Source organism: Manis javanica, chromosome 4 (genome assembly GCF_040802235.1).
Source record: "Manis javanica isolate MJ-LG chromosome 4, MJ_LKY, whole genome shotgun sequence".
NCBI classification, from domain to species: domain Eukaryota; kingdom Metazoa; phylum Chordata; class Mammalia; order Pholidota; family Manidae; genus Manis; species Manis javanica.
The window spans coordinates 167,844,106-167,855,164 of record NC_133159.1 but is presented as its reverse complement, the minus strand read 5'-3'; positions in this window follow the sequence as shown (position 1 = coordinate 167,855,164).

Genomic DNA, 11,059 nt, shown 5'->3' with positions numbered 1-11,059 from the left:
AAGCACAGAAGGTGGGGGATAAGGGAGGGAGACCAAAGTGACACATTTTCAACATTTCATCAAAGTTACATGTTGACAGCTGACAGCTAACTTCTTTGCTGTGATGCAAAGAACTTGGAGGAAGCGCCACAGATACAAAGGAGGTATCAGTAGTTGGACTGTAAGATACACAGGAAATACCCAGATGGATGTTCTTGAGTCCCCTCCAGTCAATGGCATGACTCCCTCCTTTGGGCTCCTTCCACCTGCTGTTAGAACCTTGTGGTCTCTGCCTGCTGGGATGACCGTGAAAACCTCCAAGTTGTGCTTCTGCCTTCCTGGTCAACAGGGCTTCACAGAACCACCTGCCCAGGTGGCAGCTCCTGTTGCTGACAGTATTTCCAACAACGGCTCCTGCATACCAAGCTCTGTGTGTGTGTGTGCCTGGCCCGGAACAGGTCTCACAGAAGCCACACATGCCCTGCGAGGTCAGAGCAATCATTACACCGACGAGGAAGCTGGAGGCTCAGAGAGGTTAAGTAGCCGGTGCACGTAACCCAGCTGTAAGTACGGGAAGGAGAAGTTGGCCCCAGCTCCAGCAGAACTGTCAGGCTGTTGTGACTCATGACTGGCACAGCCTGACTCACAGTGGACTTTGCATAATTCATCCTTACGGAGCATCATGTACCTCTCAAGTGCTGATTCTCAAGGGGCTCATCTCTGGAGGGCAGATGACAGTGAAAACTCCCATCTCCACAACTGTAGTGCTGCAGGACCCCTGAGGAAAGCATGAGGGTGGCCCTCAGGATTTAGAGCCTCATGCCATAGATGTCTTGCTGCTCCCACCTGCCCTTCTGCCCTGGGAGCTTCTCAAGGGCAGGCCTGTGTTTTACTTCTCTCTGTATCTCCAGAGCCTGGCACAGGACCCAGCACATAGTAGGTGCTCAGGAAATATGTGTTGTTGCCAGCTTGTAACTTTGGTCTGTGGCCTTTGTAAGGGTCTGTAGAGATAGGCAGTGTCATACTAACACCATGCATGCTCACAGAAGTATCCTCTCCCATGCTCAGACATGTGCTGTCTCTCTCTTTCTCTCTTTCTCTCTCTCTCTCTCTCTCTCTCTCTCTCTCTCTCTCTCTCACACACACACACACTCTCTCTCTCTCTCTCTCTCTCTCTCTCTCTGCAACACAAGTCCAGGCATTCAGTGACACAGATTCCCACACCTCCCCCAAGGATGTCTAAATTCCTAGGCAGACCCACAGCTGCTCCTGGACCCACACGTTCACACAGGTATGCAAGAGAAACATTCTTAGACAGCCACATGCAGCCACCTGTCTCCGTTAACCAGCCCAAGGCAGCCGTGCTTGGGGCTGCAGTCCTCCCCTCCCCCAGTGGACATACACACACTTGGGAGGCTGAAAAGCCTTCGATGGCTGCATCAAATCCCAGTCCAGTGTGTCTCCAGACCTTTCTCTCCATCCCCCACCTTGCCCCCAGGCCAGGCCACCTGGCCTGAAGCTGACTCTCAGGAACCACCCATCTTTGGCCACAGGATCTCCTGGCTGCAAACCCCAACTCGGCTCAGGCCCCAGGGGGAGCCTGGCAATCATACAAGCTCCAAGCTCACCCCCAGGCCGAGAGCAAGCACAAACGAGAAAGTCCAGGCTGGCCATCTCTCTGTAATAACCCTCAAGGCTGCCCTGGAAAGGGCCTCAACCCTGCAGGAAGTGGGGCAGGTAATGCTCTGGCAGCTGCGGGAAAGGCACCAGGGCCCAGGCCAGGTAGAAGTAGCCAGGTTGCCCAGGACAGCCCATCCTGGGGAGGCCCCAACAGGACAGTTATGGGTGTGTTCACGGGTCCCTCCCGCCTCCCTGTGACCCAGCCTTCTTTGCTGTGGCCTCATTATGACTTCTGTTCTGATCACTCCCATTGGTCCTACCCCCGAACATTTGAACTGGATTGGACTCTCACTTGCATTATGTGGCTCCCAAGCTCTGTGAGGCAGTGAGTCAGACATTAGCATACAAAGAGGACACTGAAGTCCAAAAAGGTGAATTTTCTGACTAAAGTCCAGAAAACTTCCTTGACCTCATGGAACTCGCTGGTGGTTGGGGATTTGATATTTTCATAACATTTCAGTCAGGAGACTGAATAGAGCTGAAACTAAGTGGGGCAAGTGGGCTACTATATTCCACACACAGGAGGCTCATGGCTATGCTTGAATACAATTTTAAAGGATGGTGGAAAAAAGACACCACAGTGTTAAAAAAAGTGGGTACCTTTAGGGTTGGGAGTGTGGGTAAAAACTTTTCATCCTCATTATTTTTTCAAGATTTTCTGTTACAAGCAGAACAGTCATTATGCTTAACAGTCATAATGAAAATTCCTTCAAAAAGGGGTAGGGACAAATGCACAAGAGTAAACCTCCAATGGTATAACTTGAAGCATGGCAGGAAAGATATTCAGGAGGTGGAGAGGCAAGTATTCCTGAACATGCTTCTATGGCACCCATCCATATACCCTTCTGGAGAAGGGCCCCTGTCCCCTTTTGCTGAGCTTGCTCCAGAGTTAGCGAAGCTCACCCTCCCCACCGCAGCTCCATTCGAGGCCCTCTGGCTTCTGTTCACCTCTCCCTTTCTCACCTCCTGAGTGGAGGCTGTGTGTATGCAGGGTTGTATGGCCCTCCCTTTCCCCCTGCCTGCCTGAGGCCCTTCTCCAACCCTGGGTGCAGTAACACCTTTGAGTTTAGCCAAGGAAGGCTGAATCCAGAGGGGTGCCCTTGAGCTTCTCCCACGCAGCCATGCTCCCCTTACCAAGGCTGTGTGTTCCCTACTTCCTGGCAGCCCGCCCTGACTGACCACTCTTGGCTCTGCTCACTCACCACTTTGGCCCTAGGGACTCTCTTAGCACAGCTTAATTTTATGCTAGTGACTATGGTAATGCACACTGTCCTTGAGTTTGGGGGGTGTTAGGAACTCCTGCTACGTATAGATTGCAGATTTCTCAGGGACTGAGACCCTGTCACCTGCTTCTTTTATATCACACATGGGGTCCCACAGTGGTACTGAGCTTCAGCCCACAATAATCATTAAATTTTTGAATGAATGAATGAATGAATAAACACTGAACTATGGAGATGTCAGACCTGACTTCCTGATGGCTACAAACTTTGCCCTTGATTTTATAATTTTCAGGAGAGACAGGATGTTTTGCCCCCTACCCTAGCATGGTTGGAAATGGGGAGTGTGTTCTGAGAAGTCCAGTTCTGTCTAGTAATCATAGGTAGGTAGACTACAATCTGGATAGACAATCCCAATATTGAATAGCCTGCTCCACTGACCCTATACATCAACTCATTAATGTCAGATGGCATATATGTCCACTCTCTGCCTGGGCATTGGGCTCACCAAGGATATACCCACCCCCCAGGTTCCCACTTCCAGAAGCATTAGAACACCGTGAGATGATTAGCATCTTTCCCTACTGTGAATTGCCTTCCCACAGGTAAGGCACTAACAGAAGACTCTGCTTTGGGGTGTTTTACAACAGGAAGATGTTCCATGCAGGGCACTGCTGCTAATATAGCTCAGAAGAAAGAAAGAAAAATGAAGAAAGGAAGGGAAAGAAGGTGGAAAGAAAAGTAACTTTCTTAGGAAATAGAAATGAAAAATAATCCTGAATTTACTAAATGACATCCTCAAGATTTGACTCCATGCAAGGCATTCTCAATGTCTCCTTTTAATTGGTTTTCATCTGAGTAACTTCTTGCTTTCTGAAAGGGAAGGGGTCCCGCCTTGAAGTTCAGAATGCAGCCAGGGCCTTGCGGTTTTAGGAGATGGCCATCGCAGACCATTTCCTCCAGGTCACATTTGCAGAACTACAGATAAGTTTGCAGGAAGTGCTCATTAATAAAGTCTTCATTAATAGACAACTGGACCACAGCGTGTTTTCCTGAACTCAGTGTGGGACTCCAGTGTCTTAGTAAGAGGTTTTTCTTTAAACTGGGAGAGACTCAAACTTTGATTTATCTCTGGGAAACAACTCAGGCTTAACTCTTCAAAAAAAAAAAAAGTGACTAACTGTTGTACTGCAAAATTTCCATTTCATATGAAATATGATTATATAATATTCAGTTCAACAAACTTTGAGCATCTGGTGCTGAGCCTTGAGAATAAGAGATGATTAAGCCAGGTCTTGTCTTGAGGAGAACACAGCTTGTTGGGAAAGACATGTAAATAAATGCATATAGCATTTGGGCATTTTAATATAAGTGTAAGCTAGTTATTGAATACTTATTATGTGCCAGGCATTGTTCCAAGTGCTTTGGGAATACTGACTCATGTAATCCTCACAACATGCTGTAGGCGAAGAAACTGAGGCACAGAGAGGGTAACTGGCCAGCTAGTGATCTTAGCACCGGGATTAGAACACAGGTGGCTGGCCCCAGATGCCATAGGTGTCATCACTGTGCTGCAGTAAAGAGAAGAAAGTACCAGATGAAATGGGAATGCAGGCGGAGGAGGATGCTCAGAGCCGGAGGGGCTGTTTTCTAGTACACCCAAGCCTCCCCACAGTGTAGACCAGGCAGAATACAGAGGGGTCGGCCCAACCTCTTCGTTCTGCACATGCAAACGCAAAGCTCAGAGAAGGAAGTGACTTGCTCAAGGGCTCTTGGTACCAGCGAGATGTGACAATCCATTCATTGTTCCAGGGAAGGTGTGTCTAGGACAATACCGAGATCCAGTAGTATTTGAGCTAGATCTTACAGAGTGACTTTTTCCAGTACATCTTTCTTCACTTTACCAAATGATACAGTCCATCATAATTTACCCACAGATGTTTAAGAAAGAACCAAGTTTTACCACTGGCTGTCATATAATTCTAAGGGATGACACTGCAGAGCATTTTCCTTTGCTATGCGGAGCTCACCTTGGGATTGAGAAGTAGATTGAAAGGCGTTGGGGGCTTCAGAATAGAAAATGCCTTTGAGATTTGCTGAACCCTGCCACTCTGTTATTGACTCTGAAATATCATTTCCACCCCCAGCACCAATGTCAAGGTCTACCCTGGTCTCTCCCTCTCTGGGTTTAGCATCTAGGATGTGCCTACTTCCTTCCTCATTACCAGGCATTCAGTGTCTACTACGACCTGGATGTAATACTGCATGTGTCCAAAAGGGGTCGCTGAGTACAATGGAGTGGGACATCTGTAGTTAATTAAGCTAGGTCCTACAGGTTACCACCACAGGACAGTGGTGGGAAAGGTGAATGAATGTGGACATCTTCCAGGGTGATTCAGAAGAGGCAGCTCCTGTCCAGATGATTTAAAAAAAAAAAAACACATCATTCCACAGCTACCTTTTGAGAATCACTCACTGTGCCAGGGACTGTATGGAATCCAGAAATTAATTCTACCTTTGCATAAAAGGACTTCGAATAAAAGTTTTAATGCAACCGGGACCACTGACAGTGGGAGAAAGTTCTAGCATCCCCGGCCCTGGGAGAGATAATAGGATGTGAAGTGGCAGGACGTCTACTTCAGCTTGGGGCTGGAAGCCTCTCCCACCCAGTAACTCATCTCTTCTTCACACAGCCCAATTTGCATATGCGGAAACTGAGGCACAAAGAAGCAAGTGACTTGCCCAAGAACACGGTTTCCAAATAACTTCCAGAAAGTGAGGTGAGGAGGGGCAGTGAGGGAAGACAAGTGACCTGAGCGGGCTGGGAGGCACGCAGAAGGTGGGTCTTTCCTGTCCTGACACCCGGGCTCGCCGACCGAGCTGAGGGCGGCCGCCGCGGCCAGCCTTCTGCAGGAGCGCCCCCTGCTGGTCACCGATACCGCTGCTTGCGGCGGCCTCGGACGGAGGAGGATGCTCAGAGCCCAGGGGCTGTTTCCCACTACATCCGAGCCTCCCCACAATCTAGAGCAGGCAGAACCCAGAGAGGTCGGCCCTACCTCTTCGTTCTGCACATGCAAACGCAAAGCTCAGAGGAGGAAGTGACTTGCTCAAGGGCTCTCGGCGCCAGCGAGATGCGACTTCCCCAAGAGTCCTGCCTACCCTGCAGAGCCCTCCACCTCCCCTCCCCTCCCACCCCACATTCCGGAGCCCATCGAGCCCCTTCTTCCAGCCTGCGCCCGGCAGCCCCCATCCCTCCTCTCTCCTCCAAGTCCCACCAGCCCATCTCCTCCGAGAACCCTTGACTCTGCAGCGCCAGGGGCTCTCTCCCTTCTCCCAGGTCTCCAGGAGCCACGAGTTTAAATGACTTTCAGTTCTGGGACAGGACTTTGTCAGACTGATGGTAGGATCTTGGGGACCATAATTGAGGCTATTTTCTTTTGGATTCTACATTCACCCACCCAGACCTTCCCCACCCTGAGGTGCCTTGTATAGGGTTGAACTCTCACCTGGTGAAAAACACTGATGAATGGCTTTGTCTTCCCACTGCAAAGCCTCCCCGCAGTGTCTATGGCCCTGGACAGCCGGGATGCCTGTGCTGGCTTTGGAGCTTTCCTTCCTAGCTGGTGACCTTGAGCAAGTCATTGAAAATCTCTCAGAGCCCCCATTTCCCTGACTGTAAAATACAGCTATCCTTTGGGATGGTTGTGAGAATTAAATGAGATGATGTATAAAATGTGCCTGGAACACAGTAGGTGCAAGAGCGATCAGTCAGACTTCCAAGGAGCCTGAGACTGGTCTGTCTGGGCTCATCCCTCTCCTGTTCGGCACCCTCTTTCCCAGACATGAACCTTCTAACCTAATCCTCCTACTGTGAGCAGGGCCAGGGCCGGGGCCACACAGTGACTGTGGAAGGAGCATAGGAAAAGAGGATGCTGTCAGAAGACAGAAAAGGCTGACAGTGGGGGTCACCAAGCCATGGGGCGCATCCTCCCACTGACCCCACTTTCAGGTACCTGGGTCTGCCTCTCTTGCTCCTGGATTTGTGCTGGCTTCCTCCCCTGCACTCCTCCTGAACATGTCTTTCTGCTCTGCTTCTATTAACTCCTGGTTCCTGCTTCTTAGAATTTACAGCCTGCATGTGGCCGATCACGGCTACGGTACCATGGCCATTTGGCTTTGCGGCCCAGTGCCATCTGCCATGTATCCCAACATGTGTCTGAGGGGAAAAAAGGAACAACACACTAGTGCTGCCTGTCAAGGGCAGTTAGCAAGTCAGGTATCCACACCTGGTCCAGGTGGCTATGGTCACAGGGCCAGGGTATGTGCTGCGAAGCATAGCCACAGACGTATTTTGCACGTCTAATAGAATAAGCAGCCAAAAAACACTGTTATAAATAATAATATTTGAAAGTAATTTGAAATTCATTAGGAAACAACCCCTTGTGAACTATTTTAGATGGTGAATAATCCCATGTACCTGCACAGACCTCCATGCCAAATTATGTTTAGTACATTCAGATTTTTATGAACTGTGTCTGCTTGAAGCTTGATATACTCATATGCTTGTTACAACAAATGATGCTCCAGAAACAGTCTCAGTGTCCCCAACCTGACTGATGGTACTCAGAGGGGGGCTTTCCCCTTTCCCCAAATGATCTGTGATGTTATTCAAAAAGTGAATCTGTGATGTGAAAAACAAAACAAAACAAAACCCAACCCCTGCTCTGCATCTTCCCTTCCACTCATCCACTGGGCTGAGACCCTTCCTCTTCTTTCCTCCTTCCCTCCCCTGTCTCCAGGCAAAGAGAGCAAAGGCCTGAGTCTTCAGCCAGATGCCTCTGAGAAGAAACAGCAGGATGGACCAGTGGTACAAGGAAGGCTTTTGCTCCCTGCTGCCCTTTGGATGACTGCTTGGGAGAAATGAGATGGGGCAGAATATGCACAAGGCTCCTCTACTCCCAGCCTATGGCCTGGAGTTGCCCCAACACCTGCTCACTCCCTAGGATGGAGGGCTGGAGGAAGAGGTGATGTATGTGTGGGAAAGACTGGCAGGGCTCTGCCCACCCACACAGCCCCTCTGCATGATTTAGAAGCAGATAACTCCTCCTCCAGGCACTTCACTTCCAAATGGCAGAAAATGGTCACTGCAAATATGCCTGTGATGTAGATGGTGCCCTTCTCCACAGGGTAGCTTTTTGTAGTACAAAGCCTGCTGTGCACGGCAGCCCAGAAGTGTACACCAGCTTGGTCCTCTGCCCTGTGAGTGGGAAACTGAGTCTTGCTGACCATCAGCAATCCCACCAGACCTTCTCCCTTGCACATTCCCAGTAGGCACACCACCACCTTCCTGCATAGCCAGCCTCAGCCCTTTGGAGTCACCCCTCACTTCCTGGTTTGGGAGTACACATCCCAGTTCTAGCACTTGTTAGGACTATGACCGTGGCTAGGTCACATGGCCTCCCTGAACCACCAGTCCCTTATTGTGAAGTGAGAGCTGTGCCAGCCCTTACCTGGGGTTAGATGGGGGAAACAAATGTAGTGAACTAGGATCAAGGCCTGGGGTCTGTTGAGGTCCCCACCCTTCAGCTTCCACACCCTGCACAATATTTTCCCATTTATACTCCAACCCTTCCCAAGGAGCATCAGCATCCGGCTTACCGAGCCTCTCTTGCCAGACCCCTCCTTGCAGGTGGAATTTGATCACACAATCCAAGTGTTATAGGGTAAGACAATCATCTAGGAAATTTACAATAGTCCTATGCTGGATTCTACCTGAAGTGGGGGATTATTTTACAAACTGAAATCTTTGTCCCTGGATTTCTTTATTCACAGGCTTGGCTTTTTATTTATTCCGGGAGGTTACTGAACAGCACACCTGTGCTTTAGACAGACACAGGTCAGCTGGTGGCTGCCAACCAAGGCATCACCCTGTGGCCCAGGCACCTGCTCTCCTCCAGGCTGGCTCACCAGGGAGGCTGATGGCTCTCTCCACCATGGGCTTCCTTTTATCAACGAATTGCCCCAACATATTGACTATTTACTACATGTCAGACACTGTGCTGATTCATTTCATTATCTTATTTAGTCCTCCCAGTTTCTTTAGAAGTTGACATTACAACGATCACCTGCATCATCTCTCATCGTTGACACTGCAGCATCACACACTTCTCTTCCTCTTGTCCATGCAATTCGACCCAAAGAGGTACAGAAGATGCACTTACTTATTCTTGGCCTTTAAAACTCCGCTTCACATAGAAATGCAAAGAACGATCTCAGACTCCCTTCCAGACACATCTCTAGAAACCAGACTCTGAATTCCAGTTCTGAGGAATGCAGCCCCTGTCCCTGGGGCCCTGGTTTTCCCTGGAAGGCCCACTTGGAATTCCAATACCCCCATTCCCTCTGTACTTCTTTGTGCTTCTCACCTGGAAAAGGGATGAGGCTTTACTTTTGGAGGTGAATTTCATGATCTGTGGTATAAGGTTACTTGCCTTTACTCAACCCCCCAAAACACTCCCTGGCAGTGCCCCTCCAGCTGCTGTTCCTAGAAACCCCAGCAGGTGGCACTGTGACCCTGACCATCCTCAGGCCCCTGTTGTGGGCCTGGGCACACAGACACTTGTGAGGCCTGGGGAGGCTCCCAGAGGTAGGACCTCACCTCTAAGGACCCACAGGGAGAGTGCTTTTCCAGAGAGAAGGGTCTTGCTTCTGCTTCACTCTCTCCCAGGACCATTTTAAGGAAGGACTGTGGTTCAGTGAAGGTTCAACCTCATGGTGAAGGGTCTGGGAAGGGGGTTGCAAAGGGTGGAGAGTGAAGGGAAAAGAGGGACCCTAGACCCTCCTCTCTTTCTCCAATCCAACAGTGTCTCTTTTTCCATTGCATTAGGATAGTGTCCCCCACCCCCACCCCAAATACTGGTCCTCAACTCATCTGACCACCTGCGCTGAGCTTTGGGGACAGATCTTGGTGATTGATGAGGGCCACCTGGGGTCAGGAATCACTACACTGATGAGAAGCCCAAAGGCACAGGGAGGCTTCCTGGAGGAGGTGAGTGTGGACCTAGTTGATTAACTCACAGGAAGAACAAGGGAGATGAGGGGCCAAGCTAGGGGGTTGGTTCTGCCTGGGGGAGGAGTGCTGACAGGTGAGGGCATCAGTGGCCATTTGGGGGAATATTTCTGGAGTCCGGGGGGCTTGCAGGGACTCTCCCCTCACAGCCAGAGAAGCAGAGTCACAGACTGAAAGGTATTGGGGAGCTGGGGGGTGAGAGGCGCCTTGAAGGTGCTGACCAGGGGTCATGGGGGGAAACAGGATGCTGAGCTGTGAGAGGGGAGGGGGAGGCTTTTTCTGCAGGGTAAAGTTGGGTTATCTGTGTCAGGGAGGGGTATGATAGGCATGGGTGGGAGAGGAGGTGGGGAGGAAGGGCTAGACCTGTGCCCAGCCATAAGGACAGGGCTGAGTCTTGCTTCCTTGAGCCCTTGCTTTCTTGGAGTGAAAAGTCAGTAACAAGCCAGGGAGATGGGCTTTTCCACAAAAGGTGCTCAGCACCTCCTGCTGTGAATCCTCACCAGACCTCAGGGGGCCTGGCAGAACTTCCCAGTCCCCTCCTCTGCACCTTCTGATGGCCCATCTCTCCACCCCCAACACATCTCTGTTGCTTCCCCCACCTCCCAGCCAGCCTGCCCACCCCCAGAGGCTCTCCTGTAATCATTACCAGTCACCGCCCACCCTCAGCCCCTACCCAAAACACCACTACCCCCTACTCCCATCCTGTCTGCCTCTCTGAGAATTGGCAATTTTGCCCTTTTGGTTATCACCTCGTGGAGATTTGGCCCTTCTGGAAGCAAGCCTTGACACCTGGGGTGGGGCCTGGCCTCGGATGGGGATAGGAAAGACTTGAGAACTAGTAAAAACACATACTTCAGCAGGAACAAGATGCAAAACAAGTTGGAGGAAAAGTAAACCTCCCAACAAGAACCTCTGACAGACTGTTTGTAGTGAGCAGTATCAACCCACTCCTTCCTTCGGGAGTCCTGTTCCTCAGGATGCCGGCTTCTGTGGAAAACATCTCAGTGCACACATATATGCGAGTATGAGATTTCTTAGAAGATTCGATGACTTCTCCATTTTGTCCAGAACTGGCCTCTACTGGCCTATTTCACACACGCTGCCTCCTTCG